The sequence below is a fragment of the Balaenoptera physalus genome (genome assembly GCF_965194825.1).
Source record: "Balaenoptera physalus genome assembly, chromosome: 10".
Taxonomy (NCBI): Eukaryota; Metazoa; Chordata; class Mammalia; order Artiodactyla; family Balaenopteridae; genus Balaenoptera; species Balaenoptera physalus.
In genome coordinates, this window is record NC_138889.1 from 64,452,207 (window position 1) to 64,473,616 (window position 21,410).

Below are 21,410 nucleotides of genomic sequence, written 5' to 3' on the forward strand. Positions count from 1 at the left end.
TCTCTGTATGTCTGTGTGTCTGTAGTTTAGAAAGGCCTTTATCCCTCATTGTGTAAATGTGTAATATTTTCTTATTTCCAGAGGGTATTAATAAATTTGATTATAAAGTCTCATGTTAATTGAGTTCTTTTCTGATTGACTGATAGAGATAAATAAGTGCTTAAATAAAGCAAATATTCCTAAAATTCCCAGAAAGTAGTGAAAATGAACTCCTAAATCTTTAAATGTGTTACACTAATAAAATGTTCTTACAGAAACCATTCATTAACATGTTAAAAATTCCAGCTTATAAATTTAAGTAAATCTTTGGAAAATGAGTAGTTTAGTATTTGGGGTTTAAGAAAAACAGCTATATTTTCTCTAATTTATTAATGTTAAGTGTAATTCCCAACAGTATTCTACTTAGATATGTTTTTTCTAAATTTATACAAGTTTATTGATCAAATAAGTTAACATTATTCATAATGTTAAAGATTATGAAAAATGAAAATTTGTTTTTCACTAATCGAATCATTATTCAGAAAAACTTTTATTTCAACAGTAATTTTGTTTTGCAATATGTCAGCTTGAAGATAATTTTCAAGAGTTTTTGGTAACTTAAAACCTTGGACTGATATTAGAATTAAGTTAATTAATGGATAATCATTGGATACCAAGATCATTCCTAAGTAAGACAGAATACTGGACATTGATTACTAAGCATAATTTTAAGTTTATATACTTTTGTGTCTTATATGCTGTAAGAGACTGTGTCTTTGGGTCTGTTAATGAATATGTTCATTTTTGCCACTTTGATAAGTTGTACTGTAAGGGATATAAGTGTCTATGGAAAGTTTTGTTATGTGTAGCTATGAACCCTGCTGGTCTGTTAAAAAGCTAAAAAGCTGGTATCTGGGACTTCTCTGGTGGTCCAGTGGTTAAGACTCCACGCTTCCACTGCAGGGGACACGTGTTCGATCCCTGATAAGGAAACTAAGATCCTACATTCTGCACTGCCAAAAAATAAAAAATAAAATAAAAGGCTGGTATGTGACATAGTTTCCGCATGAGGCACGGCCAAAATAAAATAAAATAAAATAAAGAGCGGGTATGTGACATAGTTCACAACTATCCACCTCCTCCCTCCACCCCACCCTAATTTTCTCTGAAACAGAAGTTACTTTGGTTGAAACTTAGAATTTATGTTAGGGGTTGAGACTGTATTGAGGAGCACAGAGAAATACAACTGTGTGTGTGCTCCTGTTTTTCGAGAAAAAAAAGAGTAGTTTTGTCCTAAAGCAATGGTTCTCAAGGTTTTGTCTATATGTTTTGTTTTGTCTCCAAAGCCCCCTTTGCACTCTTCAAGCATATTGAGGACCTTAAAGGGAGAAGGGGGCTAGGAATGGTGCGTTTAATTATCAACACAACATATTGGAAACTGAATTGAGAAACGTTTATAATTCTTATTTATTGAGTTATTTGAAGATAGCAACAATGACTGCATTGCATATTAATAACATCTTCATATTATGAAATTCATTCTGACATTGTAGATGCCCTGAGATGGATCCTAAAATAAAGTGTCAGTTTGTTCCAGAATATAAAAGAACACGATGAAGGGCAAAATTTGGAAATAGTCTACCATTTTAACCATTTTTAAGTGTACTTTAGTATGTCTACATTGTTGTGCCACTGTCACCACCATCCATCCCCAGAAGTTTTTCAACTTCCCAAACTGAAACTTCGCACCTGTTAAACAATTAACTCCCCATCCTACCCTCCCTCCAACCCCTGGCAACCACCATTCTGCTTTCTTTCTGGAAATAAATTTTATTTGCCTTGGTTTATAATACCTGAGTCTGAAAAGCTATGAAATGTGTTAAAATTTCACCAAAGTTTGCTTGATTTTGATGTCCATGTTTCCCTGGTTTACTGCTTATTGTCTTCACCTCCAATATGGAAAGTTCTTTTTGTGTGTGTACTTTGCCTATATAGCAAAAGATTCTGTGTCTTATAATATGTTGATTGTATTATGTTCTTGATTATCTTTTTTTTTTTTTTTGATTATCTTTAAAAAGCAAACAAAGGTTCCTCACTTAGAAAAGAACTAAGATTCTTTACAATCATGTTACATTCTGTGCTTATCTTTAGATGTTTTATTGTCACTTTCAAATGACAACATTTGAAAAACAACAACTGTTGTTTCTGAGGCACCCATGATCGTATCTCAAGAGTTCAAATCTCCTAACAACTCTTGATTTTTGCATCCCTAAACCTATCTTTGAGATTTCCCAGTGGGTCTCTCAAACCCCAAAAGATCTGTTCTTTTACCTTATGAAAGAGAGGTGTTATTTCTAAATAATTAGGTTTTATTTATGTTGTTATTGATGAGTTTCATGGAAAGATTTGTCAAATCAGAAAAGATGCTTAGCCTTCCCTAGGTTAAATTTGTATAGGTAAAATATTATTGCTGTAACTATTTTAGAACTTGAATGATTCATGGGAAGTCCCTGGAGATTTATCAGTGTTTCTGTTTATCTGTATCCCGATGATGCTTTGCCTGATGTTAGGCAACAGCAAAATAGTGTTGTTAGTCATACTTTTAGTTATTATTTAAAACGTTTATTTGGTTGGAATCTTTCTTCTTTAATTTGAATCTAGCATCTTCTAGGCCAGTGATTTTCATTTGGGGATAAATATCTGACATATCTGTAGAGTTTTAATTAAAATACAGATGTTTAGGACCTACTCCAAATCTCGTTACTTGATATTCTTGATACATTCTTGGTATATTTTTAGTGTATTACATATATATATTAAGACTCAGGAATTTTGCATATCTCAAGAATTTTTCCTCTGTAACAAGTATGTTCATCCATTTTTATAAGCCAGATGTAAAACTCAGTATCTTCTTTGAAAATAGCCTTAATCATTATGTGCATAGACATTTCGTCATAGCTTTATGTGTTTATTTATTTATTTGGATTAGCACCGTTTTGCATGACAGAAACAACTAAATTTCCTTGTCAGTTGCATCATGCTTGTTATGAACTCTCTCCAGTAATTACCATAGCTATTTTAAGTCTCTGGCATCTACAGATAGCTTTTTTTTTTTTTTTTTATAAATTTATTTATTTTATTTTATTTATTTTTGGCTGCTTTTGGTCTTCGTTGCTGCACACGGGCTTTCTCTAGTTGCGACGAGCGGGGGCTACTCTTTGTTGTGGTGCGCAGGCTTCTCATTGCGGTGGCTTCTCTTATTGCAGAGCAAGGGCTCTAGGCGCATGGGCTTCAGTAGTTGTGGCACACGGGCTCAGTAGTTGTGGCTCACAGGCTCTAGAGCGCAGTTTCAGTAGTTGTGGCGCACGGGCTTAGTTGCTCCACGGCATGTGGGATCTTCCCAGACCAGGGATCGAACCCGTGTCCCCTGCATTGGTGGGCGGATTCTTAACCACTGTGCCACCAGGGAAGTCCCTACAGATAGTTTTTTGTATTGCTTGGAAGCTTCCCTGAAGGCTCTGCAATCAGCTGCAGAGGCCAGATCACGTCCTTGACAAAGATACATGGTCCCCAGAGCCCAAGGAAAAGGACTGTACCAGGTACTTCAAACTACTGACACTTCAACGAATAGATCTTGGGTACAGGTTTCTGATGTCATCACTTAAACAATTTTAAGACCTACTGAAGGGGAAAAAAAACAAAACAAAACCGTACTGTTGGGCTAGATCAGGATTTCCAGAACTCTTTTTAGTAAGAAGCAGATGGGTTCATGATGCTGCTAACCCAAGATCCAGCAGAACAAGAATTGATTACATAGAATGGATGAACTAATGAGAGGATTGTAACTACTTGTTTGCAATATTGTTGATATTGTTTTACTTGTTTGGAATATTGTTGATATTGTTTTAATGTTCTATTTTCTGGATACATAAGGAAACCCTTTTTCTTTCTTGTTAACTTATTTATAAGCCATAACAATTTAGTAGATTCTGATTTTGTAAACTGAAATGAAACATCTTTAGATGATGTTTTATTTTCCCTACTTGATTCCCCTTCCAAATTCAGAAATTTTTATTAAATATTCTTACTTTTAAATGGTAACTTAGTTATTTGCATAGGTTCAATAAGAATCTACCTTCCTTTTTACTAAATATAATTGGAAAAATGGTTATGTAACCAAGGCCTTGTCTGGAATGTCATATTTGAAAATGATGCTTATTTAATTGGTTTCAACCAGCCACTGACTTTTTTTCCCTAAAACTATTTTTAAATGTTTTTGCATTCAAACGTTCACCCCAGATTATGGAGTATGAACTAGCCATTTACACTTTTTCTTTTGTAAAATGGCAATGCTTTTTTAAAATAATATTGTCAATAGGTTGCTCATTTCCGTTACTTCAGACACAAAATTCAAAATCAGCTGTTTTCCACCTCTTGATTCTTTTGGATTGCTCCAACTTTCTTCCATGTGCTTACATAGGAAACAAAATACTGTTATAAAAAAATGCTTTTTTTATGTTTCAATTAGTCTGTTAGTTATGAAGATTAGCTGTCCAAGGCAGTACTGTTATTCTTGTCTCCTTCTTGTATCCTTCATTACTGACACAAAGACCTAAGTCCCTTAGCTGGTGCTTTTCTGTATCTGAATGGCTGCAACACAGCTGAACAGCTTTTCTGGTGTGAGATCCTCTGCCAATTTATTTAGAAACTGTGCTATGTGAATAAAGTCTACCTGAAGGAAAATGTCTTCATATAACTGGAGGATTCCTGTCCCAGTTCTAAATAAAAATTCCTCCCCATCTCTGCAAAATACATCCCAGCCTGTACTGTCTGGATCAAGTAGAATAGTGGCTTGTGATGCTATGTGAATATCCAGTCTATCAAGTATATACTAGTGTGAAACCGTAAGACTACTTGATATGAAGAAAATGTGTAAAGAGACTGCCCTCAAAGGATACTTCAGATGTTCCAAAATATTTCAACATCTTGCTGCAATCCACACAGTAAAAGGCCAACTGGGATGGCTTATTCATGAGATTTCCAAATGCAATGAAGGCAACTGCCTCTTCCAAACTGAGAATGAACAATGCCACAATGAAAGACATCCCTTGGACATAACCAACATCAGGTCTGTAACATGAATATGCTCCTGAGATACTGTATAAAACATCCTGATATGGACCATCCTTCTGAAAGATGTAGAGAGATGGAAAGGCATAGGATATGTCCAGCTTAATTCCAGACCAGCATCTGGAGAATCATCATTCTGGACCAGCATTATAGAGAATGATATGTTTAGATAGAAGTTGTTTTACTGAAGCTTTCCCACCATTTCTTTCCTCTGGGGAGGAATACTGCATAAAGTTCAGGAGTGATATTTATTTAGTTCACTTAGTACAGCTAGACTCCAAGCTTTACCATGAACACTAGGGGGCAATCCCTGCACCTCAATTCTCCAACCTTTTTCCTACTATGAATTTCTTCCCAGCTGGGCAGTATTTCACTGGTCCAAATTACCATTGCATTTGCAATATTTTCTTCTTAATTTTTTTTTAATGTACTGCTTTAATTTCTCAATTTTAAGACTCAGCTCAAAGGTCTCGTGTTCTCGTCACTGAGGTTAAAAGCTTCTTCCACAGATTTGGCAGGAAGATTTTCTTGGAGTAGGCAAAGATTTCAACAGGACACAAAAGCAATCGTCAATCATATGATGGCCCATACTCAAGAATCAGAAAGGTGGTAGAAGGTGGCTCAAATTCAAAATTCTTATGTCTTAAAGACTGAAACGGTGATTTATAGATCCTCCCTGTTCATGCTTTTTTTCTGCTGAATGGTTTTTGGATTTTCTGAAGATTCTCTCTGGGAGGGACTTTATCAAATAATTTCCAACAAGGAACACCGTGGACAACTGATCTGAGCTCCTTTTGTCCTTTTTGGAAAAGGTTTCAGACAACCAGGGGCAGGTAGAAGGGCTCTCTGGAAGAGGAGGGAGAGAATAACGCCCTCTGACTCCCAGCTGCTTCAAGTTCATGGTCTTTGGTATCTGCAGCCGCCAGGCAGCTGCTTTGCGGAGGACAGGCTGCCCATACCAGCAGTGACCTCATCACCAGGCCCCTCCAGGTGGACGTGACCACAGGAACAAGGGAAGAGGCTCCCTGCCCACCTGGGGAAGCTGTGGCTGGTGCCTGACCAGTCACTTTTAGGGAACTAAGGTTGACTTTATTGAAACAGTGCTGACAAAGCCCTCCTGGTACCTGGCTTACAGGGTCCAGCTGGTAAGGAAGCTCACTTCCATTACCGGCCAGGAAGCTAGAGATGTTTTGAGGACTTTGAGAAGAGAGGAAGTCACCCAAAGCGTATAAGTACTGCAGATGAAATCTGGTGGATCAAGTTTCTTAGGCGTGGCTTCCTAGCCTCAGGACAACAAGTAATAGAGGATTTTAGAAGTCCAACCTGAGATTCCTTATGGAAACCTCCAGCAGAGTAAACTTAAAGAAGGCCTTTATGGTAAACTAACATTCTTGCTGCACCTATGTAAATAATCAGGCCAAATCTAATGAGGCCACATTCATTTTGTGATCAGGAATCTTTGAGATTCTTTTTGATCAAAAGTAGGGAAACTGTAGGGGAAAATTTGTGCTTAAATGGAAAAATAATTGTTTATTTTAAAGCAAACCTGGGTTGTCTGATTCTGATTCTGTAAACTGTAGATAAATGACAGGAATGCCAAATAATTCTTGTCTATAGACATGCAAACAAATTCTATATGGGGAGAAATAGTCAAAAAACCAATTTTGGCTCTATTTGTACATTCTTTTCCATATTCCTGACCTATAACTGTGTCTGTTATTGATAATATCCTTTGACCTGGTTGTATCACTTCACTTGTTTTCTATGAATGAGTTAAATAAAATCTTCAACTTGTGTTTATTCTTATATCTGTATGAGAGTCATGATTTTACCTGCTTTCTAAAATCATCTTTTAATGCCTGCTTGGAACTAAACCACCCTTTAATGGCTGATCACGTGTGCCCTGAGTCTTTGCCTCAGCCCCAGAGGGCCTTAGAGACTTTCAGACAACACCATCAAAGAGACTTTTGAGGCAGCCCAGTTTGGTGACCTTCCAAACAACCTAGCACAGGAACTTCCTAGAAGCTTTATGGTGGCAGCCCTACAGTTTGAGGTGGCCTGAGACTTCTTGTCTGACATTGTCCTGGCTCCTCTTAAAGGCTGTGTACACCCCAAAAGTACACTTCAGGAGAAAAATACACATTTAAGACCCTCATAATCTAACTCTCACAGACAAGAGTGAGATAGTGTTGAAGCACTGCCACATGGGGTTTCATAAGCTTGTTTAAAGCCATGTGAAGCTTCATGCTTGTATCTAGATGGCAGGTAGACTGGGGTCGGGGGGGCTCATATTTTCCTCCAGGAGGACACCACATGATCAAGCAAGTCACGACCCAGGAGGGCACAGCCTGTGGTAAAATCGGTGTGTGAAGATGCAGGTGGTCTGAGCTGCTGCACAGACATCCTTTGCATTCTTCTAGCAAGCAATTATCATGTTATCATCTATGAACTGACCTGGGATGTATTAGCCATCTCTAAAGTTGGATGCACACGTCTCAGGAACGGTTACTCAGGACAGCCTTTCTTAATTTTCATGTTTGTGTATGTGTTTAATATATTAGTAGTACATGCATATAATTTGTAAATACACATATATTGAGGTTGCATGTCCAACTTTTTTCTCATAGGATGTGCAATCAAGATTAGAAAATTGGATATATCATGAAAACATCTTGCTACTGCGTTTCCCATGTAGACTCACCAAATCGGTATTGGGAAGGTTTGACCATTGTGCACATTTATCCCACAATTCATTCAGAAAAAGCATGCAAACCTTGCTGATTATATTCCTGAGAATTTGTCCTCTGAAATTAAGGACTTTATTTTGCTCATTTCTCTATCTCTAATACTTAGAAAGGCGATTGGAACATAGTAAATACTCAATATTTGTTTAATGAATTTTACAGTGGTTTAACTCAATATCCTATGTTTAACAATCATTCCTCCACTATATTGGCCTTCATGGCTTAGAAATTGGAAACCTTATTTTTATAACACGGATGTGGATGAACATATTCACCAAGAGTCATGTGGAAGTTTCTTTAAAATGCCAGACCTCATAAATCTTGTTAGTCCCATACACTTTGACCAGAGCCATATTCAGTTCTACTTAGGGTGACCAACCAACCCAGTTTGCCTGAGACTGAAGGTTTTCTTGGTACAGAAGACTTTTGGTATTAAAACAGGGACAGTCCTGAGCAGACCAAGATGGGTTGGTCACCTCAGTTCCACTGGGCACCTGTAAAGAACTGTTCCTTTTCTCTACGATATTGTAAACGGGCAGTAGCACATGAACATCAGCTTTCTATGGACCCTAGAAAGCAGGACAAGATGAAACAGCCCCAGAGTGGGGGTACACATATACTTTTCTCAGTCCTGAATAACATTGCTTAAAATCACCACCATTGCTGATCAATTTTCAGTACCCAACACAGTAGTGCTTGGTCTTGTTCACAAAACGATACAGACTTGTGAAGATATGAGGGTATTGCACCCTCTCCCCAGACTGTGAAACAAAGTGTAGGTTAGCTGCATATTTATAACCACCCTCCAACATAAGAGCATACCCAAAAAAGACCCAAAGCTGGAGATGTCCCTTCTTGGTTATTTCTTGTCCTTCTCTTTTGTAACTGGGCCACCCAAATGAACCACATACTGGAAACCTGAAGCTGTCCACATGGTGAGATCTGACCAAAGTTCCGTTGTGATGTTGCCCAAAGGTGATGTTTCACAGGGTGTGGTCCCTCACAGCCATAGCAGGGTGGGGGAGAACAACCACTGAGCACAAAGACCACCCTAGTTTCTTGATCAGGGCGAAACCATCCAGGAAGTGGTGCCTGACAAGACCCTTGCCCCCCAGGAAGACATGGCATATTAGATAACCCCTCATCTGTGAGCCAAATAGCACAATCTTTGGATGAAAAGGAGCAGCAATGAAGGGGGTGATAGAGACAGCTCTTTTTCTGGTGAGAAGTAAAGCTTATACAGAGCCAAAACTTATGGACATCAGCATAACCACTGAAAGGAGTCGGTGTCTTATTTTATTCTCCTCATCTGCTTGGGGCTGTCTTGTTGACAGCTGGCCCAGGACTCACATATACTGACTCAGAACCATGTTAAAAACTGTGAGCAGGACCCCACTATTCATTCACCAGAAAGGCCCTGGCTTCTGGCAGCTTCTGGGAAGGTTAAAGAATCCAGAAAGTGGCTGATTAAGGTTTTGTCCTATATGTTCAACAGCTTTCCACCCTAGGTCACATGTTAGCCACCTCTCACCCCCAACCCCGGACAACCGAAGTCCACAGGATGTGTTTGGGTTCATTACCCTACCAGAAGAATGTTTTATTTATCCTCTGTTCACTCCATTTTTTCTAACAGTCCTTATTAACGTCGACAACACATCTGCAGCAAGCTTTGAATTACTCTAACATGTTTGATATTCTGGGTAAGTTCAGTTGCCATCTCCACCACAGAACAATGACTTGTTTGACCCCTCTCCAAGCTGCCAGAGCTGAATGTAATATTCAGGATACATTTACTTCAGGTTTTATTTAGAATCTCTGGGTACCCCTTTGGCCATTTTCTGGGATGTTACACAAAAACAAAATCCATGGAGATATTCAGCAGTCCCAATATGATCCACAAGCCTTTTCCAGTGCATAGCGCTTTCCAGAAATGTATCTACCCCCAGACATCATTCTTTGGGGTCCCAGTTACCTCTGAGCTTCCCCTAAGCATTTCCCTATTTTCCTATCTCGGAAGCCCTCTGCGCTCCCTCCGCTGGGTCCTGGCTGAACTGGACAAGCCAGCACAATCGACAGTGACTTGGCTGCCATCACAGGCTGTACAGGTGGCCTTGGCACAGCAACTATGGTTGTGGGAGGCATAGCTCTCAAGGGAGCTCGCAGCTCTGTCTTAAAATCTTCCTTGTTGGGCTTCCCTGGTGGCACAGTGGTTAAGAATCCGCCTGCCAATGCAGGGGACATGGGTTTGAGCCCTGGTCTGGGAAGATCCCATATGCCGTGGAGCAACCAAGCCCGTGCGCCACAACTACTGAGCCTGCGCTCTAGAGCCCACGAGCCACAACTACTGAGCCCATGAGCCACAACTACTGAAGCCCACACGCCTAGGGCCTGTGCTCCACAACAAGAGAAGCCACCGCAATGAGAAGCCCGCGCACCTCAACGAAGACCCAACGCAGCCAAATAAATAAATTAAATAAATAAATTTATTTAAAAAAAATCCTCCTTGTTATTTTCAGGCAGACTGCTGACAGGCCTGGTCAGTATCCACTGACTTGAACGCCCTTTTCTGCATCATCAAGTCCCATTTTAACTTCCTGCTGTGATGATGACATTTATCTTCACTGGATTCACACAGTATCTCTTTTTACTTTCTGTGTAATCACACCTAAATCACAATCAGAAAATAGTATTTAAAAATAACTGTTAAATGCCTCTGAAAAATGCACACACATAGACATATACTTGCCCTTTTGTATCTTTTTTCTTAACATCTTTATTGGAGTATAATTGCTTTACAATGGTGTGTTAGTGTCTGCTGTATAACAAAGTGAATCAGCTATACATACACATATATCCCCATATCTCCTCCCTCTTGCGTCTCCCTCCCACCCTCCCTATCCCACCCCTCTACGTGGTCACAAAGCTCCTAGCTGATCTCCCTGTGCGTCAGAAAGAGAAAAACAAATACCGTATGCTAACACACATATATGGAATCTAAAAAAAAAAAAAAAAAAAGGTTCTGAAGAACCTAGGGGCAGGACAGGAATAAAGATGCCCTTTTGTATCTTGCCCTAAAAATCACTTCTGGCAAATAATCTTACATAGTTTTGCTTGCTTTTATTTTACTCTGCTGGTGGCTCTGGTATTGTTTGATTGTGGTGCCTTTCTGTTGACACATCCAAGAACCCTGTTGCATTATAACAAAGGCACAAATAGGTGTCCTGGTAATGGGTGCTTGTATTTCTGAAAAGAAAAAGAACAAAATTTCCCCCCAAGTCCCTATGAGAATACTTCCGCACACACCTGCATTTTTTGGTTTTTTGGGTTTTTTGTTCTTGCTTTTGTTTTGTTTTGTTTTAATGTAATGTCTTTGGTGAGGCAAAGGGGTTACCCTAAATTAATGTTGCATCTTTTTCCTTCATTGCATGCCAGGAGAATATTTTTCATTCACTTCTTAATTGCAGATATCCGAGTAAGGAACAGCCTGCGTAAGGTTCACAGCAGGGATCAATCAACTATGAGGTTCAGCAACCTCAGCACTATCAACATTTTGGACAAGTTAATTCTTGTTGGGGGCACTGTCCTGTGCTTTGTAAGATGTTTAGCAGTATCACTGAGCTGTACATACTAGATGCCACTCCTGATACTCAAAAATGTCTCCAGACATTGCCAAATGTCCCCTGGGGGCAAAAGTATCTCCAGTTGAGAACCACTGGTGTAGAGAAAAGATTGTGATTGACTAATTTGGATGGAATGCTTTGTCCTGTCCAGTCAACTGTGGCCAGGGGACAGGAATCAGGAAATTAGGACATAACTCTAGCTAAATCTATGTTGCTGTTCCTTTAAGGGGTTCTGGGAAATCCATCCACTAAGAGTCTAACGCATTGCAGAGATTCTCTCTACAGGTTGGCTTCTATAGCTTTGCTCTTTGTTGATGATGTTAAACTGTTTATTTTCTTTTCTTTTTTACTTTTGTCTGTTGGTATTGAGATTTCTTGTCTTATTTTGGAAGCATGTCTTCTGTTTTCAGGTGTTTCTGTTAGCCTTACAGTTTTCTGCCATCTTCAAATAAGCCTTAAGTTCATTTTTGTTTAATCGAGATCAGAGCTCCATTTTTCCTATTCAATTCCCTCTTATTAGTATAACCTGAAAACTCCTAGGCAAACGTGTGGGTCTTATTGTGTCTGTCCTTTAGGGAAAAAAGTGTGGGAGGCCATGATCATAACCAAATACCTTATGCTCACTTGCTTATATATCCTGGAAGTCTAGGGCCATATTAGTGGCTAAATAACAAAGACTTAGAGGAGCAACCCTCCCCCTTCACTATCATAAGGTTTAGTATATTTAACAGTCTGTCTAGGTAATATACTTGAAAGTCAAAGGACCATGAGTCTGTTTGAAGCATTCTGTTAAGTCCCCCAACCCACTAACCTGGAGAAAAGATCAAGATCCCACCCCTTCCTTTGAGAGATAGATTGCACTGAGTTATTGGTAAGACAGAAGAGAAATCGTATAAACAGTATCTTCCTTCTGAAACAATAATAGTTGAAAGATCTGCACTTCCAGGGGCATGGTGAGAGCAATAAGATTCCCTCTTTGGGAAAACTTACCCTGGTCGGAGCAAGGGCAGGGAGGTATAACAGAATATCGGAGTACTGGCAATGGTAGGGTAGAAGAAGGCTTGAGGAGAAGAGATTCCCAGTGACAGAACAAAGAGCTCCCAGGAAAGTAAGCAGAGGAAACTGTGTGGTGGTGACAGTATAACGGCAGTCATCGCAGAGTTGTGTGCAGTTGAGAGCTGGTGTCTCTCAAAATGCAGAAGCTGCATCTACTTGTGCCTAGTAGAAAACACATCATGGGCATCAATCCCCAACAAAGGTGGAGGCACAGACACCTACCAGCAAACAGGCAGTTATGAAAAGGGGATGATAACCCCCGTCTGTTTTGAATGGACTTGCATTAATGTATTTCCGTCACTGATTGGTGATATGGGGGGGAAACAGGTGCTCAGGAGGCAGGTTTTACGGTTCAGAGAGGACATGTCAGTTCCATTTCTCTTACCTAAAGCACGTTTTTGGAAAGAGCTTCTTGGCACCAGGGTAGGAAGAGAGGGAAGCTAAGTTAATAATTATATACCAAGGCCCCAAGCATTTTTATGACTTCTAAATAAACATGTAGCATTGTGAAGGACTGAAAGATAAATTCAATATATCCTTGCTCTCAAGGAGCTTACAGTGTAGTGGGGAATGGAACAATTACACAAATAGACTATAGCAAATATACAAGAATGCAACCTTGGCTAAGAGGAAGAGGAGGTCACGGGGTTTTGAGAAAATCAAGAATAGTGTTTTAACCAACTGAGTATATCAGGTAGATTGGAATAGGGATATTTCAGAGATGATTTCAGGAGCTCAAATCAGAGGCAATGAGACTCTGAATGAGGGTAATAGCAATAAAACAGAAATGAGGGACTAGATTTATGAAACGTTGCATAGCTAGCTTCTTCAAGATTTGTTAACTAATGCACATATGGGAGATGATTGAAAGGGAGGAAACAAAATGTTTGAGCATTAAGAATGGAAATATAGTTCACAGAAGTAAGGGGGGGGAAACAAAATGAGGTGGAAGATGGCAAGCTTACTTTCTGAGATGCTGCTTTAAATACAGCATACAAGGGAATTCCCTGGCTGTCCAATGGTTAGGACTCCGAGCTTCCACTGCAGGGAGCACAGGTTCGATCCCTGGTCAGGGGAACTAAAATCCCGCAAGCTGCGTGGCACGGCCAAAAAAAAAAAAAAACAGTATACAAGAGGTTGGTGATTACATAGGATGAGGCCATCTTGTCTTATTTTTTCCCAGTGAAGACTCCTGTCTTTTCATTCTGTCTGTTCAATCATATGTCTGGTTTGTAGACACTCTGTGCAACATAAGTACTTATGCTTTGAAAGCCAGTTCTTAGGATTCAAGCCATCACCGCCCACCTCCACCATGTCACCTCTTTATTTAGCTTTAGCTCCCTATGAGTAACTCGGACACCTGCAGTTTCATTTTCCTCTACGTGCTGACGAGCTGGAGATGAGCTTGCCCAGCTGGAATGTAGGAGTACTCCATTATTAAAGCTCTGTCGAGGGAGGAAGGGCTGCCTGCAGACACTTGAGCTCCTATCAAAGATTGTCTATCTTTTTTTTTTTTTTTGTCTTCTCAGCACAATCTGAAAGTACCTGATTTAGATGCTGGAAAAATAAATTTACAGGTTCAAGACACCATTCCCTATAAATCAAATGAGGCACTCTTACTAAATTGAGTCTCTTCAGCTCTTCTCTGAATTCTCCACATGTCAGCATAGAATTGCCTCAATCTTCCTACCTCGAGTTTGCACTCATAAACTTCAGTCTCATTTCTGACAGGTTTTATTTACTTGAAACTATATTGTATTGGTGTTTAACATTTTTTTAATTTACTTTTTTCTATTCACAAAAGTAATATGTACTCATTGCAAAAATTACTTGATTTGGAAACTAAGAAAAAAGGTTAAAGAAGAAAATGTGTGACCTGTCCTCTCATCAATGTTACCATTTTAGCCTAGTCTTTTTCCTCTTATGCACATTTTTTTTTAAATTTATTTATTTTTGGCTGTGTTGGGTCTTCGTTTTTGTGCGAGGGCTTTCTCTAGTTGCGGCGAGCGGGGGCCACTCTTCATCGCGGTGCGCGGGCCTCTCACTGTCGCGGCCTCTCTTGTTGCGGAGCACAGGCCCCAGATGCGCAGGCTCAGTCGTTGTGGCTCACGGGCCCAGTTGCTCCGCGGCATGTGGGGTCTTCCCGGACCAGGGCTCAAACCCGTGTCCCCTGCATTGGCAGGCGGATTCTCAACCGCTACACCACCAGGGAAGCCCTACATTTTAATTTTAAAACATAGCTTGGATCCTACTGTGTAAATGGTATAGTTTTCTGATATTTTTAACTATTATAGTTTGAGAATTTTCTTATATAATTAAAATTATCTTACTTTTGATAGCTGCATGAAATTTCATAATTGTAGATGTTATGTTTTTCTTTGTGTATAACTCCTACATTGATTGCTTAACTCTTCATAACAAAAATTTCCTGGGCTATGTATATATATGCCTATAGTCACAAGAAAAAAAGGAAAGAAAAAAGGCTAAAATTTACACAAAGGAAAAAAATTACATAATTCTTAATTCAAGATTTCTGCTTATACTTCTGCTGTGAAACATATATATGTTTGATTAAGAAATATAAAGTTTTATTTTGACAATGATTATGTGAAGTATTTATGTATGTTTAAAGGAAAGAAGTAGAGGGCTATTTTACTTATCACTTAAGGGCTTCTGAGTTAGGTAGAGTTTCCCTTTTTATTAACAAAATTAATACATAGTTATAAGTGCAAATAATTGGAGAAATATAGAATATAAAAAATATAAGTGTATCTTTTTCCATCCCGCTACCAAAAAGTAAATAGTTTTCTATGGCATATATGTTATACACTTCATGTACTTATATCTTTTAAGGGAATTGCACGATTCGTAGTGTTCTACATTAGCTAAGTTAATATTAATGACACCTTCCCATATATTTACATATTCAATATTTCAGATATTTTTTCTCATTTTATTATATTAAGTAGAACTCCCAGAATAATACTGAATAATAACAATTATAGTGGACTTCTTTGTCTAGACACATAAAGGGCCTTTTGCATTAGTATGCTCAATATATTATCACCTGTTTACTGTGCAGAAAGGAGGATACTTTGGTAGTGGAGAACAGTTTTTCACTCTCCCACAAATGTATCTCATGCCTGCCACGGTTTCCACCATAGCCTCTGCTGAGTCTACACCATCATCTAGGGATCAGCAAGTTCTCAGTGCCAAAACCTGTTCTCCCATGATATTGCAGGTGGTGACATGATCTGTTAAGGACTTCCCTAATGGATACCACTTGTGATTTTTTTTCCTTTTGCTAATGTTGTCTCTATTCTCTGATCCCTTAGCATATATCCCTGGGTACATCAACAACCTGAGATCCACACAATGTTCTGTAAATTTTAAAGGCAAAGTCTATCAAGTCAAAGAAATAATAATTCCTACTTTATGTAAAATGTCCCTCCACGTGTCAACTTAAAATAGAGAGGATCTAAAATAATGAAGAATCTTAACTTAGCAAAAGGAAATAGAAGTCAATAGATGTGAGAGTGGTGACAGTGGAAACTGGAAACTAAAATATTGAAGTTGTAAGCACTTATACCTGCCCAATTATAAACCGATGCTTTTAGCTTTGAATTATTCTGTTTGAAATGCATATTTTTAATCTTTCTGTCCATGGAGGAAAGAAATGTCTTCCAGGAGTTGGGGGCAGAAAAGGGTATTCTGATCTTGACATAATGTGACAACATTTCCAAAATGTGTTTGCTCTAAAAGATGCCTTCTAAACAAACGTTTGAAAATAGGGACTTCCCTGGCGGTCCAGTGGTTAAGACTTCGCCTTCCAATGCAGGGAGTGAGGGTTTGATCCCCGGTCGGGGAGCTAAGATACCACATGCCTTGCAGCCAAAAAACCAAAACATAAAAAAACAGAAGCAATATCATAACAAATTAAAGACTTTAAAAATAATTTTTTTAAAGAAAATAGTTGCGAACATGAAATTTCCATTCATAAAGATGAGACACTCCTTTTTGAAACTTATTTCTTGAAGAGTGCATTTTGACCAGAACAAATGTGTGAGATATATGTGTGAAAAGCTGAGAAATTGTAAATATTATCAGTTCTGGTTAAATGTGTGATTTGCCTGTGAAAACATTTTTTACTATCAGCTTTGTGTATCCCAAAATGAACTATAGTTCTCAAGTATACTGAAGTAATATGGACACCATTCAAGGAAAGTAAAATGCCATCCTGAGTTAAATCATGTCTAAAGTCGTGACTTTTTTTCAGAATAGTTTTTTCATGAATTTTCTCTTTCAGGTATAAGTATGATCTTGATAAACTGAATCAAGCAACATATCAGGGAGAAAAATAAAGATACTTAAAACAAAATATACCCAAATAATTATCAAGAAGTTTCTCCCACATGGGACTTCCCTGGTGGTCCAGTGGTTAAGACTCCATGCTCCCAGTGCAGGGGGCACAGGTTCAATCCCTGGTCAGGGAACTAAGATACCACATGCTGCACAACATGACCTAAAAAAAGAAAAAGAAATTTCTCCTACATATAAATTCTAGAGGGAGAGACAAGGATGGATGGGGTCTTTTCAGCCAGTCAAAAATTCTACCTAGAAACTGATGCTTCAGAATCAGGAAGGAGAGGGAATCTATCACAGCTCCCATTTCAGTCAAATTCCTATATGAGGTTTCTTGAATTAATTTGTACAATTCCAAGTTTGGCAACTTTTATTCTAAATGTTTTGTTTTAAATCTAAAAGTATAGTGGTAAAAGTATATAATATAATAGAACTGCAAGATGTATTATCTCTCAATTTGGGCATTTCCTTATTTGCTGTTGCTAATTAAAATAGAAAAATGTTTATTGGTGAAATAAGTCATTTATGAGCCTTAATTCTTAAAGATGGCCATATGTTTTATATCTGTCAAAATCAAGAAAATTATTACAGAAGATGCATTTGGGGGATATGGAAAAGGCATGTTTTAATCCATGCAAAGAGTCAGTTATTTCTTTTTTTTTTTTCCTCTTGGCCACGCCACGCGGCCTGTGGGATCTTAATTCCCCAACCAGAGATCGAATCTGTGCCCCCTGCAATGGAAGCGCTGAGTCTTAACCACTGGACCGCCAGGGAATCCCTAAAGAGTCAGCTATTAAACTAAAGCTGAAATGACTTAAATTTCTTATGGATAAAGTTTTCTAAATCTTCTCTATTTGCTTTTAAACAAAAAAGCTATTATGTCTGGCTTGACATTTGGAGAACTAAATGTAAATGATAACACAAGATAATAACGGAAATATCTTTTGAGGAGCGATTTTGTGAAGATTAGCTGGATTTGTAGATATTGTTCTACACAAACTTGCTCATTTAAGTTTTCAGAAATGTAATTTTATTTCTTTCTCTAATAATTTTAGTATGATTTGATTGTGTTTTAATGTTATATTAATTTAGTTCTAACTTGACATTCCTAACTGGTTTTTGGAAATTTATGAAATATAATATTGAGGTAGAAATACATGTGTAAGTTTGTGTATGTGTACATATATATATGTGTATATATATATATACGTGTGTATATATATATACGTGTGTGTATGTGTGTGTGTTCATCCATATGTAGATGTATATATATGTGTGTATAGACATCAATAGAGAGTTCTCCAAAGGTCTCCCTAGAAACTGGAATTCAACTAAGGTAAATATTAAAATGTTTTAAAATCTGTGTGTGTGTGTGTGTGTGTGTGTGTGTGTGAAAAAAGTAAGCAGGATCAAGTTATGACTCTAAGGAAAAGCTGTCTATACTTTAATCCCCCAAAATTGTAAAAGCTGGAGAATTTAAGGTAAAATTCCATTAATAAGAGTTTGTCTGTTTTATCTATGAGTTACTATTCTCTGTTAGTTGCATGAGAATGCCATCTGAGGAGCTAAATGCTCTGGGTTCATGATCCTTAGTGTTTCCCTGGATGAGGTTATATTTTTCTTTAATTTTCAGAGATATTTGTATTACATTCAGATGATTTGAACACCCTGTTTGGATCTATACTCTATAAAATCAATTTGAAATTTCTTAAACCTTCATGGGGGAGGGAAATGGTGCATATTTGTTACATGATGCCCCATATCTGCACTGCGTATTTTTCTCCTCATCTTATCATTTTGGAAAAAATCCTAAAGTAGGAAAGAGAAACATAAATGCAAACTCTGTGCATCTTTGATGAAACTAGGAAACATCTGAAAGCCCCAACCACAAATAGGAAGCGCTGCCAATAGCAGTGAGGATCAAAGCAAGGATGATCACAGCTGCAAACCACAAAGACACACGCACAGAGCTGGCAGAACACACAGTGAATGGGCACATCCAGAAGTGCAGAAGAAACATAATTTAGTTTGCAGCAATGAGAACAGAGTCCATGGGCTGCAGGCCTGAGCTTCCTTGAAATGAGTTTGATGCTTACACAAGTAGAACTTGCAGAGCTGACCAAGAAATCAAACAGACCACCACCCTGCAGCAAGTAATTTCAAGGAACAGAAGGAAAACTCTGCGTTGTTAATTGCTAAAGAAAAGAGAAAAAGCCACACTGAAAACTCTGTGTCATATGGAGAATTCCTGCTAGCCTGGATCACTGCCCTGGCTCATTCACCATACAGTGAATCTCCTCCAAATATAGTCCAGAAGAAATCACCTCTTTCAATGATAAGCAATAGTTTTAAAAATTGTACTGAACTTAGTGAATGGATGAAGAAGATGTGGTACATATATACAATGGAATATTACTCAGCCATAAAAAGGAATGAAATTGAGTCATTTGTAGAGACATGGATGGACCTAGAGACTATCATACAGAGTGAAGTCAGAAAGAGAAAAACAAATACCACACATATATATGGAATCTAGAAAAATGGTACTGATGAACCTAGTGGCAGGGCAGGAATAGAGACGCAGACGTAGAGAACGGACTTGTGGACACGGCGGGGGGAAGGGGAGGCCGGGACAAATTGAGAGAGTAGCATTGACAGATATACACTACCATGTGTAAAATAGATAGCTAGTGGGGAGCTGCTGTATAGCACAAGGAGATCGGCTCTGTGCTCCTGTGATGGGGAGGGTGGCAGGGAGGCTCAAGAGGGAGGGGATATATGTATATGTATAGCTGATTCACTTTGTTGTACAGCAGAAACTAACACACCATTGTAAAGCAATTATACTCCAATAAAGATGTAAAAAAAAAAAAAAATTGAACAGAACTTAAAGTTACCCTAAAAAAAGGAGGAAAGAAACTAGAAAATGAAATGGCAGATGACAAGCTCCTTCCTCCATTAAAAAATTTTTTTTCTTCCAGTTTTATGGAGACATGATTAACATATAGCACTGTATACGTTTAGCATAATGATTTGACTTGCATGTGTCATGAGATGATGATCACAGTAAGTTTAGTGAACATCCATCGTCTCATAGAGAGGCAACATTAAAGAAGTAGAAAAAAAATATTTTTCTTTGTGATGAGACCTCTTAAGATTTACTCTCTTAACAACTTTCATCTATAACACACAGCAGTGTCAATTATATTGATCATGTTGTACACTACATCCCTAGTACTTATTTAACTTATAACCGGAAGTTTGTACCTTTTGACCACCTCCATCCAATTCCCATGTCCCCCACCCCCTTGCCTCTGGTAACCACATTTTTAATTACATTTTACAACTGTGTTGTGTAATCAATATATTAACATCATATATTAAAATGTTTCTTTTACCTAAAAGTTCTTTTTTTTCTTCTGATTTTAAAAAAATTAAAGCATTGTCATGGGCCCAGAAAGGATTGTGGGCCCTACGTACTGTCTCTACTAAGCCTTAGTCTGCCTGGGAGGATGCAACAGAGCTCCAACGAAGGACAACAAACAAGGCTCAGCTGTGAGCCAGCTCCTCGAGGGCAGGTTCTTGTTCGTTCTCGTGTCCCTAGCACCTCAATGGCATAAATTTGCTTATTCTCCAAATATTCAGTACCTACTCTGTGACAGGTCCTGCACTAAGTGCTGAGGATACAAGGATGAGATGCTGCCCTCGCCCTTCATGTTGGTTTCAGCGCCAATGAGACTGTATCTATTAGGAATCTTTCAGCTGCGGGGGTAAATCAAATACATCCAAAAAACTAAAACTAGGGTTAAACAAATAGCATATTTATTAGTTCACATAAATGAAAACGTCCATGGTATACCTGGTTTCGGGATTGACTGAGTTTAGGGATCAAGTGACCATAACCAAACAACAGTGAAAGTTAAGCTCTCATATGCCTGGCACAATTCTGAGCCTTTTACATGTATCCACCCATTTAACTCACAACAAACCTACAAGGTAGGTAGTATGATTAGCTCCATTTTGCCCAGGAGAAAAGTGCAATATTCAACTTCTCTCCGGTTCTCTATTCTGCCTTCCAGACTGTAGGGTTTCTTCTCAAATCCTCCTAGTGGACCCAAATTTATTAGTTATTTATGAGAGAAAAATTCACAGGAATTACTAAGAAAGAATATGTAGGACTTGGTGACTCATTGGATGCAGGGATTTCGGCGGGTGGTGAAATTCATGTCTTTGATTGTAACACTTTCTAAGGTGATTAACGGAGGAGAATCATGACTTTTGAGAAAAGAGGAGCACAGTTTTAGATGTGTTCAATTTAGTGTGTCAATCAGATACTCAGATGACGATTTTTTATTATATATCAGGTCATTCCAAAAAGTCACTTACGAAACTTACATAATAAGAAATAATACAACAGGATAGAAAAAAAATAAAAGAGGAAATCAGGTTGGAGGGAATGACTCCTCTGTAATTACTGCCACCCTACTGGATAAAAGGTCCCATTTCTGGGGCTCTTATA

General features: G+C 38.4%; 1 pseudogene across 1 annotated transcript; it reads right to left on the minus strand.

Moving 5' to 3' along the window:
* Positions 1 to 2,689: 2,689 nt before the first annotated feature.
* On the minus strand, positions 2,690 to 7,838 carry LOC309667834 (TBC1 domain family member 12 pseudogene; annotated as a pseudogene). The gene is made up of 2 exons: positions 7,811 to 7,838; positions 2,690 to 5,636 (listed from the first exon to the last, which is right to left on the minus strand). The product of its transcript is annotated as a TBC1 domain family member 12 pseudogene (transcript).
* Positions 7,839 to 21,410: the final 13,572 nt, after the last annotated feature.